Below are 21,161 nucleotides of genomic sequence, written 5' to 3'. Positions count from 1 at the left end.
AGCCAAAAGGTAAACCAAGAAGAAGAGCATACCACAATAACTACAAGTAGAATCTAAGAGGAAAATGACTACAAGGAAAATAAGAGTAGTGGACAGAAATGAAGCAAAAGATAGGAACTGAAATTAGAATCAAAATTAGAGCTCTGGAGAGGGAAAAATTGAAGTAGAAAAATTAGCTTGGAACAGAAGATGGGAAACTTTAACCTAGTGGTAGACTCTGAAAAATGAAGTAGAGAAAAAAAGACTCCACAATTTCATGAAACAATAAACAAAATTAGACCAAAGTTAAAAGATTGGGAAAAATAAAAGAAAATGTAAGATATTTGTTGTCAAAAGTAACTGACCTAGAAAAAAGAGTTGAGAGATCTTTTAAGAAACAGATTCCCTGAAAATCATGATCAAACAAAAAAACTTAGGTACCATGTTTCAAAAAATCAAAAGCAAACTGAAAAATTCTATTAGGACCTGAGGACAAAATGAAAATAGGAGAAAAAAAATTCACTGATCACTTCTTAAAGAAATGAGAAATTGAAAATACCTAGGAACATCATAACCAAAATTTAGAGCTTCTGGATTAAAGAAAAAACATTGTAAGTGATCAGAAAGAATTCAAGTATCAAGGAACCACAGTCAGAATCACACAAACTAGCAATAATCACTCTAAAGAAGAGGAAAATTTTAGAATATGATATTCCAAAAGGCAAAAAGCAAAAGCTTGCAACCAAGAATAACTTACCCTGAAAAACTGAGTATTATCCAGAAAAATAATCTTTTAATTACAGAGGATTTTCAAGCATTCTTGATGAAAAAAGCATAGGTGAGCAGAAACTTTGAAATGGAAACACAGAAGCCAAGAGAAACCTAGAAAGGGAAATATATTTAAGCAATCAGAAAGGGCTAAGCAACAATGATGTTGTTGGTCCTGGACCAATGATACCATGAGTGATGTCTTGACTTGCTCATAAAATGGATTTAAGTGAGAAAGAGCCATGCAAAGTGGTTAGCCTCACTCTCTCTTCCTGAGTCATCAAAATAATGATGTGCTTACGTTCTAATAGATGGAGAAAAGACAAGTGTCCTTACTGAATCCCTCAGTCTTCAAGGGCCTAGTGTTAAGCAGGATGGGCCTTTTTTTACTGTTTTTTCTTTGAGAATTCTAAAGTAATCAAGTGCCTTTGAAGTCTTGCGAAGTCCCAGGCCCACACCCTTTTGCTAATTAGATATGAAGTCTTCAGGCCATGAGAAGGGTATATAAACTCAGAAGTTAGCATTTTGTTTGGGGCTCTCCCTCACTGCAAGAGTGTTGGTGTGGAGACTCTGGGTAGCCCTTAAGGAGCCCCCTCCCCCCACCCCAGCTTTGAAGAAACCCAGATGTTGGTGCTTCTCTGGTGACTCTATATTGCCATAGGTAGACTGGTTTGTGTTATTTGTTCTGTTTGTATTGTCTCTGTAATTCTTGTTTGCATTTTCTCTGAAGTTCAAGGTGCTGGCTTTTTCTCCTGAACCAAGTGAATAATACATGTATGTTTGATTAAAGTGAGATTGCTAACCCCTTAAAGTTGCTTTCCTTAGTAAAGCAGATCAAAGAACCCATGCTGGCAGCTCTCGTTGCCAGTCTTGTTGGGTCTGACACCTCTACCGCAGCTGCTAGCCACATTATTGTTACAAAGGGTCACAGAGGGTGGTCAGTTAGACAAACTAAGGGACTAGGAATTGCTTTACATTGTTCTATTGGTTTTAGAAAAGAAAGAAGTCAGAAAAAATGAGTATGCTAGGGAATAAATAAGGATCAAGGGGGAGGTACTTAATATTTTTCATAATTGGAGGTACATGAGAAAAAGAACATAGAGGAAAGGGACTGGGAGGATGGACATTTCACAAGCTCACTCCTAACTAGACATAGGAAGGTGGAACACATGTATCCATACACATAGTTACCCACACAGAAATATACACAAAAGACCTAGTCAAGAATTTCATTAAAATTAACAGGGAAAAACAAAGGGACAAGGAGAGAATGGGTTTAAGAGAGAGGGAAGATTTGTAGAGACAAAAACCAAAAGCAAAACATATTTAAGCTTCATTGGTTGGAACATAAAAGGAAATGGGGGATTAGAAGGAAAGAAAGAAAAAAGAAAAGAAGGAAGCAAAGAAAGAGAGGGAGAGAGAAGGAAAGAAAGAAAGAAAGAAGAAAGAAAGAAAGAAAGAAAGAAAGAAAGAAAGAAAGAAAGAAAGAAAGAAAGAAAGAAAGAAAGGAAGGAAGGAAGGAAGGAAAGAAGAAAGAAAGAAAGAAAGAAAGAAAGAAAGAAAGAAAGAAAGAAAGAAAGAAAGAAAGAAAGAAAGAAAGAAAGAAAGGAAGGAAGGAAGGAAGGAAGGAAGGAAGGAAAGAAGAAAGAAAGAAAGAAACAAATAAAGAAAGAAAGAAAGAAAGAAAGAAAGAAAGAAAGAAAGAAAGAAAGAAAGAAGGAAAGAAGGAAAGAAGGAAAGGACAAAAACCGTTGATTGGAGTCTGGGACTAGTGAAGAGAGGAAGGGCAGAAGAGTAGGAAAGAAAGAAAGAAAGAAAGAAAGAAAGAAAGAAAGAAAGAAAGAAAGAAAGAAAGAAGGAAAGAAGGAAAGGACAAAAACCGTTGATTGGAGTCTGGGACTAGTGAAGAGAGGAAGGGCAGAAGAGTAGGAACAGAACACTTTTACCATAGTTTACAAGGGTCGATTAGACTTTTATTCCTTCTCTACCCACTTTTTTTTGGGAAAAAGAAGAGGATAGAAGGAGAAGAAAAAGTAGAAAAGAATACGATAGAGGAGAATTTACAACTAAAAATCAAAGAACAAATCACAGAAACAATAGATAATTTCCTCAAAGAAAAAAGCAATGATTAGAAAACAAACCAGAATTTTTTAAGTGAAGGCAATGCAGTAAATGACATCTCTCAATGCTTTCATCAACAAAAGCAAGAAGAGATGAATTGGGTATGCAATTAAAAACATTAGAAAAACTATGACACCACAGAGGACTGGTGATTCCTACTCTTATATTCTCTGCTCCTTTCCTCAGCTGGTTTTCTCACAAGGGAGATAAGTTGATTCCAAGCATTAACTCTTTAAGGGTCTGATTGTTTTCTAGTGGGGTGGCCTGCTTTTTTACCACGTGTTTTAAAGAAACCAGTTTATCCAAGCTAATATTTTTTTATTTGTATTACTGGCTTGCGTATGTGCCTTTTAAGAGTTAAATACAGCTGAGAGGATGGCAAATGGAGGTAAGACACCTAGAGGAAGAGATTGATAGTGGTGATTAAAGCTAGAAGGTATTTCCTGGCAAAATATAGGGACTCATAACTAGACTCAAAAGAGATATTATTGATCCATCTTTTATAACTTCCAAAAGCAGAGAAAGACCATGTGAATCTTAACCAATAATCTGGGCACAGCCTGAGCCCAAGGCTAGCAATACTGCAAACTCAATTATTATAAAAAAATTAAGTAAAATTTCAAATTACATTTCACAATAATGTAGAAGATACCATTTTCTACATATAGGCATGTGCTTCAGTAAGTATTCTGGGTCGTTGAACATTAGAACATTAACTCGAGTTACCACTGTCATCATCTAATTTATGAAGAAGAATCTGTATTAGGTCAAAAGTGGTAAAAGCTGATTCCCACCACTATCAGGTCCTTAAGTCAGTTCATGCTCAATCCTTGTATAAACCTTGGATGAATCCCCTCTTCCCTGAAAATATCTTTCAAGATGAATAAGATGGTATCCTAAGTATGACCCTTTACTCCTACTGTCTGCCATATGACATCTAGGCAGTAGGAGGTTGACTGGCCAATGAGATCAGCACACACAACAAAAATCATTCTAATAAAGGATATGGCTGTGATCATCCGTTGTGTCCACAGTGAAATTTCTTTAGTGTTTCATAGCTGAAGAAACTTAGCCCAGCATAAGGAATGATTTCAAGGACTGTTGGCATGAAACCCCTGTACAAAGTTTTTAGACCTTATCCATGGTACATCCAAATTAAGACATGAAAGATGTTACTATACATTTCCTTGGGTGTGACAGACATCTGGATTCTCACCAAATACAGTGGGAAGCAGTCACATCAGCCAATGTACCAGCAACAAATCTTGGTCAAAGTGGCAAAGCTTTATCCTCAAAGGTACAGTAACAGCCCAGGATTGGTTGGTTCTCCTCTGTGGGCACTAAACAGGATGGCAGCATAAGGGATCACCAGTACCATAGTGGCAGAGTTGCCTCTCCATAAGCCGAAGTAGCCTTCATTGAGGTAGGTGAAGTAGATGAGCTTAAAGGTTTCCTTGGCAGAAAATCTTTTTGAAGACACTTGAAAAATGATTTTGGTTCTGTCCAGGGGAGCTACTGCAGTTTTAGCAAGAGTTCCTGAAAATGCCCTGGGTAATAGGGAGTTGAGAACTTTTTTTTTATCTTTGTCAGTAACCAGTAGAATGGTCTTCACATCCTTCTCTTTTAAACCCACAGAAGCTTCTTTCACACCATTAGCCACACCAGTCTTGTGGATAATGGTAGAAAATGGTATTCCCCGCAGCTGCTGCTCCCACTACTCCCTCTATTCTGCTAGATCTGTCATTAGCCTCTTTCGCCTAAATGCACACTGGCCAGGACAGACCACCACAGCCATCCAGCCCAGCCCAATCCAGCCCAGCCCAGTCCAGCCCAGCCCAAATGGAGTTGTCTCCTTTGGAAATCAGTTGCTTCAGGCTCCTTTGACCCCTCTGCTCTTTCTGGCAGGTTCAAAGAAGCCCCTGTTGGATGAGGGGGAACTGATAGAAAGTTGCTGGAAGGGAGGGGTTGGGCACTGAAGTGAGGCACATAAGAGGGAGGGAGCCAGATAAAGGGAGTAACCCTTCTATTCAGTAAGCTTCCATTTTATATCTTCATACAACTTCTTGAAATGTTATGACGTTTGAAAACTCCAAAAGACTAAATTGTATTTCCCATCTCTTGGCAGAGAGGTGAGGGGACTAGAGCTGGAGAACCAGAGATATACACTTTCAGACATGGCCAATATGTGAGTTTGCTTTGCTTGACTGCATTTGGTACAGTGGATAACTTTTTATTGGCAGGAATTTCGTGGAATGTTGGAGGAAGTTAGAAGAGGTAGTGATATTGATACCATCCAAAAAGGGAGAAAAGAAAGAAAAACATGTAATGAAACATTAAAAAATACCAATAGAAAGCACAAGGATGTTCTAAAGGGGATACAGAGAATCAAGGCAATGTTGGGGCAATATGTATTTCAAAAAACCTAATGTGTGACTACATAACAACAATTGACAGTGTGCAACAATGTTACCAGCAGCTGCTGTGGGGGGTATATGACCAATAATACCAGCACAGAAGAGGGCTGCTAGCACAGGTTCTTTGATCTGCTTTTCTAAGGAAAGCAACTTTAAGGGGTTAACAATCTTACTTTAATTAAACATACATATAACATTCACTTAGTTCATGGGGGAAAAACAGCACCGTGAACTTCATAGCAAATCCAAACAGAAATTACAAACAGATCAACAGACAGGCTTTTATCTGTCTGACTAAATCACAATATATACACAGTTACCATCAGGGTTTTCAAAGCCTGGGGGCTGCATCAATGGCTACCTAGAGTCTTGTCAACAATACTCTTTTAATGAGTGTGCCCCCCCAAAGGTAAAATGCTAACCTCTGAGTTTACATACAGTTCAGAGGGTCAGAGGATCAGAGGGCATCACAACCATGCAACTCAAACCCATGTGAACTAGGCCTTCCCTCGAAGTAAGCAAGTCATCAGAGACTCCCAATTCCATCAAAGAGTCCTTAGTGCTGAGAAGCACTCCAAAACAAAGACAACAAAATGTCCACTTTGTTTGCCAATACATTTGAAAAGCAAAACTCATCAAAGGTACTTGATTACCTCAGCATTCCAAAACAGAAAACATTAAAAAAAAGTCCCACCCTAATTACCATAACACAGTGTCATACCCAATTCCCTTTTTCATATGAGATCTTTCTTTCTTTAAGGAAATGTTAATGTTTGTTGGTATTTGTCAAGATAATAATAATAAAAAGTTTTCTTTAATTAAAAACCATTCTATTCCATTCACATGCCATATTTTTTCAGCCATCTCCTAGTCATTGGGCATATATATTTTGTTTACAGCTTTTTGTCATCACAAGCAATGTGTCTATGAACACTTTTATATACATGGGTCTCTTCTTGCTATCAATAATGTTAGGCTTATTTTAGGTCTGGATAACTGAAAAATCTCAATGACATAACATGATCTACCTCTTGTCCTGGTGAGGAAATACTCTGGATGTGCTTGGTCTTCTCTTTTTTATATCTATCAATGCACTAACCATGTCCTCTCCTCCTGCCTGGTACTTCCTACTCTCTGACCTTCCGTTTCTCATAAGCCCTCCATATCTAGAAGCTTCTATCCTTAAAAACTTCCAGGTCCCAAACTTCAAGCTTTCTAGTTGATCTCAGCCTCTTTGATTGCCCCCAGGAATAGGAAGTCAATAAGACTTACCTAGGTAGGGATCTCATTCCTCCATTTAAATTTCTTATGATACTGAGAAACATGAGTAGAGATATAGATGCCCCCATGAAAACTTGGAGCAGCCCCTCCAAGCTTTCATTAGACCTGAAGACCGCTGTGTGTCACCATACCAGACTATATCCTTTCTTTGCCTTTTTCCCTGTCACTTTGGAGGCATTAGATACAGCCTCAGTAAGGGTGGGTGGTGAGCCACTCTAATTTTGGAGAGATCTGCTTCTGTCCCAGTTTGGTGGGTGGATGTTGTTTCAGTACCTAAGTCCCCTTGTTACCTTATTCCTTCCTCCATGTTCCCTTGTGTATCTCCAGTGAAGTCACTGATGTTGTCTTTGATGGGTCAAATAAAAGGACCTCTTGGTCCCACCAGTGACTAGCTCATCTGATTCTTCTGCAAAAAATACCCAGATAGACAAGATTATGTATGTGTACATATACACATACACACAGACATGTATAAATATAATGTCTATATGTATAGATATTGATATAAACATCTATGTGGATCCTCTCTATGTACATATATTACACTAAAATTCTACTCTGCATCATCAATATACTGTGAAGGTGAACCTGACTTTCCACAGACTATGTCAGTGGAACCCAAGCTCCAATAGATGTTAAGAAGCTAGGGAGGCTTTGAGTATAGTCCCAATAATTTTATGCCTGTCTTCCAAGGGCCAGCCTAATTAAATTCGGAGGGGCCCATTGGCAGAAAATTGTCCACCAAATGATTTTTTTCCCAACCACAGCAACTTATGAAAATTATTACCAAGGTATGGAGAGCTTATGCTTAGTAAGAGTATAAATATCAATAAAATCAAGAATCCTCTAGTCACTGAAGCATTACCTTAATAGAATATCTATTTTTAACTTTTACTTTTCACTTATAAACAATACTGTTCCAATTTAATTCAATTATTAAGTGCCTACTGTGCATCAAGTGCTGTGCTGAATAATAGAGATACAAAGAAAAATTAAAACAGTCCCTGCCCTCAAGGAGTTTACATTCTATTGGTAGAAAACAATATGTACTTTTATATGCAAATGCAAGACAAATACAAAGTAATTTATTTGGGGAAGACACAAGTCTAATATTAAGGGTAGTTTGTTATTAAGTATAGCATCCCTTCTGTAATTCTCTCCTAATTTACATTCAAACTCAAGGATTGAGTACCCAGAGACTGATGCTACTAAACACTCTAAGGGTAACCCTGCGAGTCTGCATGCCTAACGCTATAGCTCTTGAGCCCCTACTGGTGTTCTTTCTTTAACAATCAGTCATAGACACAATTAACTCTCAGCAAAGCCATGTGGTAAGATGGCAGAGTGAAAACAGTAACTGCAAAACACTCCTCCCATAAACTTGAGGTACACACACACTCACCGTCCATGGGAAAAGGGGACTCAAACTGAAAGTATGATGGTAGTGAGGCAAACACATGTAAAGATACACCTGTGGCAAAGGCCACAAACATTTTAAGTACCCCTAGTATTACAGAGCATGGAAGTCCTTTCTATATTCGTAGAGTTCTTTCACAGCTCTCCTAGGGTATAGCATTTCTGTTGAGCCAATAAGTCAGCCAGGCTCTCAGGGCCTTTTCCTCTCCATAACTGGCTTTCTTCTCTTTGGCCATCAGTTCTGCTTCTTGAAGCTGCTTCCTCCTTTCATTGACTGCTTCTCTATAACTCCCATCTGTCTAGAATGTGGGTGGGTCTCTGTTCCCTGCTGGATGCAATGTTTCTAAGTGAAACAGTATCGTCCCTTCAAAGCTGCATTTCTGGGAGGGGATGGGAGAGGAGAGGACAGCTCCCTTTTTTTCCCCTGTAGAGGTCTTCTCCACCAGCATCTCCTTAGAACTGCTAAAAAATTCAACTATTTAAAGTCCCCAGGGATATGGCTAATTTTTTTTTCACTCAGCCAGCTCAGTTAGGTGTGGTTGTATTTTTATAGTTAAACATCACATTAACACCTTGTGATTACATAATGATCTTCAAGCTTTCTGAAGAAGGGGAGGCAGAGGCTTGGTTAAAGACCAGCTCCCCTATATAAATAACTTAAACAGGAAGAAAACTAGAACAAAAATCTAAGTACAATATGAATAGTCAAGTGAATTACCACTTCCTGTTTGTTGTTGTTCAGTTGTGTCTGACTCTTCATGACCCTATTTGGAGTATTCTTGGCAAAGGCACTGGAATAGTTTGCCATTTCCTTCTCCAGCTCATTTTACAGTTGAGGAAACCAAGACAGGGTTAAGTGACTTGCCCAGAATCATGCAGTTAGTAAGTGTCTAAGCCAGATTTTGACTCAGGAAGATGAATCTTCCTAACTCCAGGCCCTATCCACTGTGACACCTAGCTACCCTCCCTGTGTCTTTGAGAAGCCCTGATTTCTTTGCTGCTTAGTTTCAATTTCTTTCAATTTCAAATTTATTCCATGTCTTTCTCTATAAATTCTCCTGAAAACTATGGGAATAGGTAGGTGTCCTATCATGATTCTCCTCATACTCTCGCCTCACTCTTTTGGAATTCTCCTCTCCCCAGGGTCATGATGGACCCTGCTTGTCCAGTTGAGAGAAAGAATTATTTTTGTGTTTCTTAGGCATGCTTAGGACCTAGCACGGTGCCTGGAACATTGTTAGTGCTTAATACATGCTTGTTAACTGATCGACTGACTGACTGGCTTGAGTGACCACAAACATGTGATCATTCTTATCTTGATTCCTGGGTAATCACTGCTACTTACTAAAGGAACTGGAGTCTTAAGAAATCTGCTGCCTGTGTTGCTGTGGAAGAAGAGCACAGTCCCCTAAGGCTGGCTGAGAGTTAATGCATCAAATCCTGAAGTGGGCATTAGCAAGATGAATGAAATTTCCTTAGGCTACAACAGTGCTATTTGAATCAACGTCGAAAGTTGGGCATTAGGCAAAAGAAAGGGGAAACTCACAAACCCTGCAGGACAAAGGGATGAATCTGAGAAAATTCCTGAGCTCAGCAGCCATTTCTTTACCTTGTTCCTCTCCTTCCTGGCTTCCCCAGCACTTCATTGAAACCTTGGAGACGCTGCTATACTTGTGTGACTTCCTGGGACCAGCAGGTCAGGAATTCAATGAGTGAGTCTCTTAGGTCCTGCCACATCATTTGAATATAATGTTCCTCCAACAAAAGACTCTTCCCAACTCCTTTTAAAAAACTGACGAATTTTGTTTTAGCATAAGATACAAACATAAACACACACACCAAAAATGAAAAGTTAAGCAAACCAACACAAAAGAATGACTACAATTGATAACTCATGCCACCATTTTCCTTTGTAATTTACTATTTGTTAAAGGAAAGAAGGAAAGCAAAGTGGAGAGAAGGCTGACCTTGGGGTCAGAAAATCATGGGTTCAAGTACTGCCTGTGACATATGCTAGCTGCATGTCCCTTGCTTGGGCTTAACTCTTGACTTTACCATACACAAGTCAGCCCTCTAAGGCTGTTAGTTACAGGTGAGTTGCTGATTTCCATTAATGGAGAAGATTTCAGCACTGAGTTTTCTCTCCAATGAAGTCACAGGTCCAACCCCCCTCCATTACCCCACTCCTCCAAGGAAGGTCATGTGCTGTAGCTTTTTATAAGATATTGCTTCTGTTTTCCATTGTATTTAACCTGTGCTTGCTTTTTTAAAAAAATATTGTCTGTATTTACATAGGGCATGTTACTTACCCCTGTTTGTCCATTATCTGTCAAGAAAAACCCCAAATGGGGTCACAAAGAATCAGACACAACTGAAATTACTGAACAATAACAACATTTATATAGTTGAAATCAACTTGTATATTATTCTATTAGATACACATTCTTCATTCTCTCCATAATTTCTCTGAATTCTTCATATTTTTATTCCTAATATTACATTACATTTAGATACCATAATTTCCTAATTGTTGTACACACAGTTTGCTTTCCTTTTTGTGGGGATGTGTAACAACAATGTTACTTGCAGCTACTGTGGCTATGTAAGGCCAATAACACCAGCACAGAGAAGGGCTGCTAACACAGGTTCTTTGATCTGCTTTAGTAAGGAAAGCAACATTAAGGGGTTAACAACATTACTTGAATTAAACATACATATACCATTCACTTAGTTCAGGGGGGAAAGCTATCAACCTGAACTTCAGAGAAAACACAAACAGAAATTACAAGCAGAAATTATATAAGCTGAGCAAAATAACACAAATCAATAGGCAGGCTTCTGTCTGACCATAGCAATACCTACATAGTTACCAGAGAAAGAAGCACCAACATCTGGGTTTTCAAAGCCAGGGGACTCTTTAATGGCTACCCAGAGTCTCCACACTAACACTCTTCCAATGAGTAAGCCCCAAGCAAAATGCTAATCTCAGAGTATATATACACTTCTTCAGGGTCAGAGGGTATCACAACCATGTGACTCAAACCCATGTGACCTAAGCCTTCCTGTGACTTAAGCAGGTCATCAAAGACTCCCAATTCAATGAAAGACTTTTTTTTCTGGAGGGAGGAAAGCAAGGCAATTGGGGTTAAGTGATTTGCCCAAGGTCACACAGCTAGTAAGTGTGTCAAGTGTCTGAGGCCAGATTTGAACTCAGGTCCTCCTGACTGGTAGAGCTGGTGCTCTACTCACTGTACCACCTAGCTGCCCCCAATCAAAGACTCTTGATTGAAACAAAGGCAAGACTCAAAGGTACTTGATTGCCTTAGTGCTGAGAAGCACTCCAAAACAAAAGACAACAACCTGAGGTTATGTCAGTAAGTCAGGTGACAAGGCCAAGGATATGCAGGATTTAGAGGCATGAGCTTTTCTTCCTTTATGTATGCTCTGTCCATCCATGTTTCCTCTATGTGTGAACTTCTGTGCATACTCCATCTACCTCTTTACCCTATGTGTGCACTTATCTCTGTTTATTTCCTAGGTGTGTTCACTTTTCACACTAATGATATTCATATCTATGGAAGAGTATACCCTGGGCTTATAGCATAATTTTTTTTATCCCTACTTTTCTTGTTATAACCTCAGGACACCTGAACCTTACAATGCACTCCTCTGCCACATCCTTAGGATTTCTGGGACTTTCCCTCTTCCCTGCTGTTTATCTTTCCTTTACATGCTGTCTCCCCCAATGAGATCATAAGTTTCTTAAGAGCAATGATTACCTTACTTTATATCTATGTATCTATATATCTATATCTATATCTATCTATATATATATATATTCTCAATGCTTGGCACAAAGTTGGTGTTTAATGAATACTTTTCATTTGTTCGTTCACTCATTTATCCTATGACTGAGTATCAGACCAGGGAATAACTTTTAGTCACTCTTCTCCCCCCATAAAGAGAATTTGTTTGTCTTTGGAGGATTGGTTCAGGTGTTCAATCATTTCAGCTGTGTCTGCTCTCCGTGACTCCATTTGGGGTCTTCTTGGCAAAAGTCCTGGAGTGGTTTGCCATTTCCTTCTCCAGATCATTTTACAGATGAGGAAACTGAGGCAAACAGGATGAAATAACTTGTCCAGGGTCACACAGTAAGTGTCTGAGGCCACATGTGAACTCAGGAAGATGAGTCTTCTTGACTCTAAGCCCTGCACTCTATCTACACTCTATCTACTGTACCACCCAGCTCCTGGAGCCTTAGTAGTGATTGACTTCTTTTAATCTCCAAAAGGAGAGTCCCAATTTGCAGGGGCTAAACTCTTTAAAAACAGAGCAACCAGCTAGGTAGTGGTGTCAGACTCTAAATATGTTTGTACTCTTAATGTCTTCAAGCTCCTGCTATTTGTATACAGACATGCATATATGTATGCATGCATGTATCAGCACATGATTACATAAATACATACATACAAACAAATATACATGTATGTACATAGAAATGTATGCATGTATGTCTATAATTGTATATACACACATAATCCTTTGTCCTTTCTTACTAACCCAGTGATGGACTGATAGATAGCATGTTGGACTTGACGTCAGGAACCCTTCAAATTCTATCTCACATGCATGTATAATTGTGATCAAGTCATGACTTCTCAGAACCTCAGTTTCCTCGTCTGTGCAATGAGAATGGTAATAATTCTCCTGGACCCTCGCTCACAGGCTTATTGGGAAGAAAGCCTCCATTCACCTGAAAATTCTATAATAAATACAAGCTATTATCATTTCTCCCTTTTCCAAACAACCCAAGTCATGGCCCGAAGCAGATCTTGCCTGGGATCTTCATGGTCTTATTAGTCCTCCTTGGTGTACCTGGTTTACTGCTAACAGAGTCTCTGAGTCCCCATTTAGTGAAGGAGTGACAGCTCTGAGGAAGGATTTTCTGGGCCTTTGTGATATGTGAACTGGCAGCCAAGCCTTCGGCCTTTTCCACAAACCCACTGCTCTAAAATTCTATAGTATCTTGTGCTCTTTCCTTCTTTCTTCCTTTCTTTCTTCCTTCTTTCCTTTTTTTCTTCCTTCCTTTTCTTTTTTCTCTCTCCCTTTTTTCTTCTTTCTCTTCCTTCCTTCCCTCCTTCCTTTCCTCCTCCCTCCTTTTCTCTTTCTCTCCTTCACTTCCTCCTTCCCTCTGTCTGTCTGTCTCTTTCTTTATTTCTCTGTTTCTCTGTCTGTTTGTTTCTGTGTCTCTCTATCTCAGTCAGTCTATCTCTAAATTTCGAATGATTACTAATTCTTTTCAGAGCATTATTTCCTCCTCTAGCAGTGCTAAAAATGTTAATTAAGGAGCACTTGTAATCCCTAAATGCCCCTGAGGGTAATGTCAGTAAAGCAGAACATTAACAGTACATTAATTAGCAATAACAAAGCATGCTTAAGTATATTAACATAATCCACATGAGAAACTATGTGTATTTCCTGTGTTCATTATTATTAAAATAAACTTTCCCCAAACAACTACCTCGATCCAGACTTTTTCTCTTTAACACAAGTCTTAGAGCAAGCAGATGGAGGAATTAACAAACATTTATTAATGGCCCCTATGCTAGGCATACATAGACAAAATGACACACAAAGTCTCTGCCCTCAAGGACCTTACGTTTTGTTGGACAGAAATACAACCTGTACATACACAAATTCAAAATATATACAAAGTAATTTATGTGGGGAGATCCAATATGAAAGGTCTCTAACCAGTTAACAATAGACCACGTGGTTCTGTTGTTAGAACAAAGAGTAGAACTGAAGGGTGTAGAAGGCATCACCAATTTCCTCTTGGTAGTTTCTAACTGGATGTCCTGGATTCATCTCAGACTCAAAATGTACAGAATTTAGCTATCTTTCCCCCTAAACCGTCTCTTCTTACACACTTCTCTGTTTCTGCTAAAGGAACCACCCTCCTTGTAGTCTTCTAGGTTGACAATCTTGGCATTATCTTAAACTCCTGTCAATCCTTTCAAATTATTTGAACCCCCATAATACCTAAAGCATTCAAACTGCTTTGCTCTATTCTAAAAATCCCCCTTTCTGCGTCAGCAACTTCAAAGACCAGATAAGATTGACAAGGGGTATCTTTCCTGTTGGTGACAGAATGTCTGCAGCCAGAACAGTGGGCTAGAGACATTTGCATCTTGTGATCCTAATTTCTAAGTGACCCTACCTTGTCAATTGTCTTGTTCAACTAAGAACTTACTTTCTTTGATATGGAGATCATAAACTGCAGTTAAGAATTGTTACTTAAACCTTGTCTTTCTTCTTCTTGTCAATCAGAAGTTTGTTTCTGGTTCTATGATCCTGTATCCGCTAGCTTCAAGGGAATAAACTATATGAACTTATAAATCACCTAGCCTGTTGCCTCCTTTAACCAAACTTACAGGTCGACACTCCTCACTATCCCTCACCTCACATAGACAAACAGGTGCCAAATCTTGTTTTTTCCACATTCATAAAATCTCTCCAATCTGACCCCTTGCTCCATCCCCACAGTTTCTCCCTTGTTCATTCCCTCCTTAGCTCTTGGGTGGATTATCACAACATCTTCCTCATTGGTCAATTCGACTCAAGTCTCTGCCTGCTCCAGTCCATCCAAAACTCTACTGCCAAAGGAATTTTCCTTCAGCTCAGATCTAACCAAGTGATTCCCTTAATCACCTCCAATGGTTTCCTCTTGCCTGAGCTAAAATGTAAATTTGTCTATCTAGCTTTTGAAGTCTTACAAACCTGGACCCAACCTATCTTTCAAGCATTAATGAACAATATTCTCTCTTTAACGCCGCTTCATAGATTTCCTCTCTTTGTTTAACACCATTTCCTACAGGAAGCTTTTCTTGATCACTCCGCTTTCTAGTGCCCCTCTCTACTTTGTAAATGTTTACATATATTAACTTTATTTTTATACTGGATAAATTTAATATGTATTTGACTTCCCCATTATGATGCAAGCTTCCTGGAAGGAGGGATTGATCCTCTTGTATCCCCAGTTCTAAGTACACTGCCTCGTACTTAATAGGAACCTAATATATACTCAATCAATTTCTATGCCATCCTTTAAAATACTTTTGCTAAGGATCTAATTAAGCCTGACTGATTGTTAGTGGGAAATATATAGATAGGGATTCATTGGTGAGAGCCCTAGAAAAGTAGCCCCTCAAGGTTACCCCCAAACACTTTGATACGGTAGTCAACTGACTTCTAGGGAACCAACCAGTGTAGCAGAAGGAATAGAGAGGAAATACTAAGCTATACTTTATAGAAATTTGGCAGGAAAGATAAAAAGCTAGATTGTGAGCAGGATTTGTGGATGGAATTTTTAGTGTTGTTTCTAAAAAAACATGAAAATATTTGTAAGCAGAGGGGAAGAAGTTAGCAAAAAAGGAGCTACTAAATATTTTTTCAGAGGTGAGAGAAACAATAAAGGATAAATGATGGTACAAAATTCAATAGTAGAAAGAAGATAAGATCTAGGGTGTAGTAGAAGAAGACAACCTGTTGTAACAGCAGTGTTGGTAGGAGCTACTGTGGAGGTGAAAGACCAACAACACCAACACACAGGAGGGCTGCTAGCATGGGTTCTTTGATTTGCTTTTCTAAGGAAAGCAACTTTAAGGGGTTAACAATCTTACTTTAATTAAACATACATATATCATTCACTTAGTTCAGGGGTTAAAGCCAGCACCCTGAACTTCGGAGAGCACAGAAACAGAAATTACAAGCATACATCATATAAACAGAGCAAATAAACATGAATCAGCAGACAGGCTTCTAGCTGTCTGTCCAAGCAATACATCAACAGTTACCAGAGAGAAAAGTACCACTATCTGGGTTTTCAAAGCAGGGGGTGGGGGCACTGCATCACCAGCTACCCAAAGTCCCATCACCAACACTCTTTCAATGAGTGTGCCCCCTTATACACACAACTCAGCACCCCAGGGTACTTGATTACCTCAGTGCTGAGAAGCACTCAAACAAAAACAGCAAAAAGTCCTACTTTGCTTGCCATTACATTTGAAAGGCAAGACTCATCAAAGGTGCTGATTACCTCAGCATTCTAAAAGAGAAAACATAAAAAGCCCCATCCTAATTACCATAACACCTGTTCTGAGATAGGAAGGAAATTAATAAAAAAATAGAGATGTAGAGTTTGGGGATATGGAAGACATTATATAGGAAGGCCACTCTGATGAAGCTTCTCAGTAAAGAAGGTGAAAGTACCTGGAGGGAGAGAGAGAGAGAGAGAGAGAGAGAGAGAGAGAGAGAGAGGCAGAGAGAGACAGAGACAGAGAGACAGAGAGACAGACAGAGATGGAGACAGAGAGACAGAGAGTGCATATGTGCTATGGGGAAGGAGGAGAGGGATTGAATTTGTATCTTCAAGAAGAGGGAAAATTACTTATAGTATTCTATTTCTTATATATAGTAATGAAGCTATTTTCCACAGCAATACTATGGGGAAGTTGCTAATATACAAGGAGATAAAATGGGGGAAGGAGATATCTGGAGAATGATCAATGAGGAGAGGAGAAGAAAGAAGTAAAAGGAGGAAGTGAAGTATTACTATAAGTTGAATTTCTGCTAAGACCTTGCAGAAAACATCTGAGAGCCAAATGTATTTTTATTAGAACTTTGGCAGGATCCTACCAATTCCAACCTGAGTATTGGTAAAGTATCCTTTACAAACCCTTATCAACAGTCAGCTGTTGATAAGTCAAGCATGATGACAGGAAGGATTTAGTAATAAGAGTTAACCACAAGAGGTACCCATCAAAATAAGAAAGCACAGACTATCTCCATTCCAGAAAACGTGTGACCTATAGAAAGAGTGTTATGCTTGTTTTTCTGCCAGCGCCAAATAATGTTATGTGTGCACAAAACCATGATAGGTAGATTTGATGTCTTACTAGAAGAGAAGGTGAAGGGGATTTTTGACACTATAATTTGGTTGTCAATTAATGCAGTTACAAATATTTACCAGCACTTCATGAGTTTAGCTTTGCAAATTCAGGGTAGATTTTTCTTCTAGAATAGAAGTAGTGTGGTATACTGAGAAGAATAGCAAATTGGGAGATAAAGAGCAAGGTTCTAATGCAAGTTCTGCCTTTCATATACTACATTTATTTACCTCACTCCCATTGATTGAGCGGCAAGTCATTTACCCCTGTTTGCCTCAGTTTTCTCATCTGTAAAATGAGCTGGAGAAGGAAATAGCAAACCACCCCAGTATCTCTGTCAATTAAACCCAAAATGGAGTTACAAAAAGTCTAACATGACTAAACAACAACAAAGTTTATCAAGTGATTGCCTTTTTAAAAATACATCTATAGTTTTTTCAATGAACAAAAATAGATTTTCTCTACCTATTATTTTCCCCCAATATTGGGGAAAAAAATAAGATAAAGAACTCTAGTAACAAACATACATAGTTAGGCAAAAGAAACTCTTGCATTGGCCGTGTTGAAAAATCATGTCTCATTCTGCACCCTGAGTCCATTACCTCTCTGTTAGGAGATGGGTAGGATACTTCCTCATTGGTATTCTGGGATCATGGTTTGTCATTTCATTGATCAGAATTCTTAGGCTTTTTAAACTGTTTCTTTTTTCACTGTTGTTATCGTATAATTGTTTCCTATTCTACTCATTTCACTTTGCATCAGTTCATACAAGCCTTTACTGAAAAGACCCCCTTCATCATTTATTCTGGTATAATAGTATTCCATTACATTAATGTACCATAAAACATCCCCCAATTGAAAGGCATCTCCTCATTTGCTACTAAAAAAAAAAGCTTCTATAAATATTTCTGTGTATATTTTGTTTTTCTTTGATTTCTTTGGGATGTAGACATAGTAGTGGTGTATCACTATATTGACTGGAATGCCCAACTGAGTAATTTTGGAGGGGCATAGTTCCAAATTGCTTTCCAGAATGGCCATGCCAATTCATAGGTCTATGAACAGTACATAAATGTACTTATTTTCCTGTATTCCTCCAACATTTATCATTTTCCTTTTTTCACAGCTTTGTTAATGCGATGGATGTGAGGTAGAATACTTCCTTTATTTTTGTTTATTTTTATATTTAATTTATTTAATATATTTAGTTTTCAGCATTGATTTTCACAAGAGTTTGAATTACGAATTTTCTCCCCATTTCTACCCTCTCCCCCACTCCAAGATGGCATAGATTCTGGTTGCCCCTTTCCCCAGTCAGCTCTCCCTTCTGTCACCCCACTCCCCTGCCATTCCCTTTTCCTTTACTTTCTTGTAGGGCAAGATCAATTTCTACCCCCTATTGCCCGTGTATCTTATTTCCTAGTTGCATGCAAAAACTTTTTTTTGTTTGTTTTTGAACATCTGTTTTTAAAAACTTTGAGTTCCAAATTCTCTCCCCTCTTCCCTTCCCACCCACCCTCCCTAAGAAGGCAAGCAATTCAACATAGGCCACTTATGTATCATTATGTAAAACCCTTCCATGTTGTGAAAGACTAACTATATTTTGCTCCTTCCTAACCTGTCCCCCCTTATTGAATTTTCTCCCTTGACCCTGTCCCTTTTCGAAAGTGTTTGTTTTTGATGACCTCCCCCCCCATCTGCCCTCCCTTCTATCATTCCCCCTTTTTTATCTTCTTCCTCCTTCTTTCCTGTGGGGTAAGATACCCAATTGAGTGCGTATGGTATTCCCTCCTCAGGTAAAATCTGATAAGAGCAAGATTCACTCATTCCTCTCACCTGCCTCCTCTTCCCTTCCTACAGAACTGCTTTTTCTTGACACTTTTATGCAAGATAATTTACCCCATTCTATCTCTCCCTTTCTCCCTCTCTCAATATATTTCTCTCTCATCCCTTAATTTGATTTTATTTTTTTAGATATCATCCCTTCATATTCAACTCACCCTTTGCCCTCTGTCTATATATATACATATATACACATATGTACATATACATACACACACACACATATATATATACTCATACACATAAACGTATACACACATATACATATAGATATACATACACACACACTCATACACACACACACACACACACACACACACACACACACATATATATATATATATATACATATATACACACACATATTCCCTTCAGCTACCCTAATACTGAGGTCTCATGAATCATAAACATCATCTTTCCACGTAGGAATGTAAACAAAATAGTCCAACTTTAATAAGTCCCTTGCGATTTCATTTTCTTGTTCTTTTTCTTGATTACCTTTTCATGCTTCTTTTGATTCTTGTGTTTGAAAGTCAAATTTTCTATTCAACTCTGGTCTTTTCACTGAGAAAGCTTGAAAGTCCTCTATTTAATTAAAAATCCATATTTTGCCTTGGAGCATGATACTCAGTTTTGCTGGGTAGGTGATTCTTGGTTTTAATCCTAGCTCCACTGAAATCCGGAATATCATATAACAAGCCCTTCGATCTCTTAATGTAGAAGCTGCTAGATCTTCAGTTATTCTGATTGTGTTTCCACAACACTCAAATTGTTTCTTTCTGGCTGCTTGCAGTATTTTCTCCTTGATCTGGGAGCTAAGGAATTTGGTGACAATGTTCCTAGGAGATTTCTTTTGGGGATCTATTAGGGGAGGCAATCTGTGGATTCTTTCAATTTCTATTTTACCCTCTGGCTCTAGAATATCAGGGCAGTTCTCCTTGATAATTTCTTGAAAGATGATATCTAGGCTCTTTTTTTGATCATGGCTTTCAGGTAGTCCAATAATTTTTAAATTATCTCTCCTGGATCTATTTTCCAGGTCAGTGGTTTTTCCCAATGAGATATTTCACATTGTCTTCCATTTTTTTATAATGTTTTATAATATCTTGATTTCTCATCAAGTCACTAGCTTCCACTTGCTCCAATCTAATTTTTAAGGTAGTATTTTCTTCAGTGGTCTTTTGGACCTCCTTTTCCATTTGGCTAATTCTGCCTTTCAGGGCTTTCTTCTCCTCATTGGCTTTTTGGAGCTCTTTTGACATTTGAGTTAGTCTATTTTTTAAGGTGTTGTTTTCTTCAGTATTTTTTTTTCAGTTTTTTTGGGGCATCTCCTTTAGCAAGTCATTGATTGTTTTTCATGGTTTTCTTGCATCATTCTCATTTCTCTTCCCAATTTTTCCTCTACTTCTCTAACTTGCTTTTCCAAATGCTTTTTGAGCTCTTCCGTGGCCTGAGACCAGATCATGTTTTTATTGGAGGCTTTCGATGGAGGCTCTTTGACTTTGTTGACTTATTCTGGCTGTATGTTTTGGACTTCTTTGTCACCAAAGAAAGATTCCAAAGTCTGAGACTGAATCTGGGTGGGTTTTTGCTGCCTGGCCATGTACCCAGCCAACTTACTTGACCTTTGAGTTTTTCGTCAGGGTATGACTGCTTGTACAGTAAAGAGTCCTTTGTTCCAAGCTTGAGGGGATGTGCTGTTGTTTTCAGAGCTATTACAGCCAGCTCTGCCACACCAGCACTCCTCCTTTCCCAAGAACCCCCAACCCAGACTGGACTTAGATCTTCAGCAGGCTCTGCACTCCTGCTCTGATCCACCACTTAATTCCTCCTACCAGGTAGGCCTGGGGCCTGAAGCAACTGCAGCTGTAGTTCTGTAGCTGCACCTCTTCTGCCGCCCCTGGAGCAGGTGGCTGAACCACTAACTCCTTCCACTCCCCGCAGCTTTTCCCACTAACCTTCTCTGTCGTCTTTGGTGTTTGTGGGTTGAGAAGTCTGGTAACTGCCACAGCTCACTGATTCAGGGCGGTAGGGCCCGCTCCACCCCGTTCCCGGTCTAGTTGGTCCTGCTGCTGCCTACGCTGGGCTCTGCTCTGCTCCCCTCCTGCTCCTAGCTCTGCGTGCAATAGACCTCACCCAGCGACCATCCAGGCTGTCCTGAACTGGAGCCCTGTTTCTCTCTGCTATTTTGTGGGTTCTGCAGTTCTAGAATTTTTTCAGAGCCATTTTTTATAGGTTTTTGGAGGGACTTGGCAGGGAGCTCATGTAAGTCCCTGCTTTCCAGCTGCCATCTTGGCTCTGCCCCTCAAACACCTCCTTTATTAAATAAGAAGGTTAAACTTAGATAATTTTTAAATTCTGTCTCCCCTCTAAGGTCTATTATAATATTTAT

The 21,161-nt window shown here is 39.0% G+C and overlaps 1 pseudogene; it reads right to left on the bottom strand.

Moving 5' to 3' along the window:
- Positions 1-3,580: 3,580 nt before the first annotated feature.
- Positions 3,581-21,161, bottom strand: part of LOC118841566 — a 33,289-nt pseudogene continuing 15,708 nt past the window's right edge.

Source organism: Trichosurus vulpecula, chromosome 1, assembly GCF_011100635.1.
Source record: "Trichosurus vulpecula isolate mTriVul1 chromosome 1, mTriVul1.pri, whole genome shotgun sequence".
Lineage (NCBI taxonomy): Eukaryota > Metazoa > Chordata > Mammalia > Diprotodontia > Phalangeridae > Trichosurus > Trichosurus vulpecula.
Note: the sequence above shows the minus strand (reverse complement) of the source record. Positions and strands in the feature narration are given on the sequence as shown.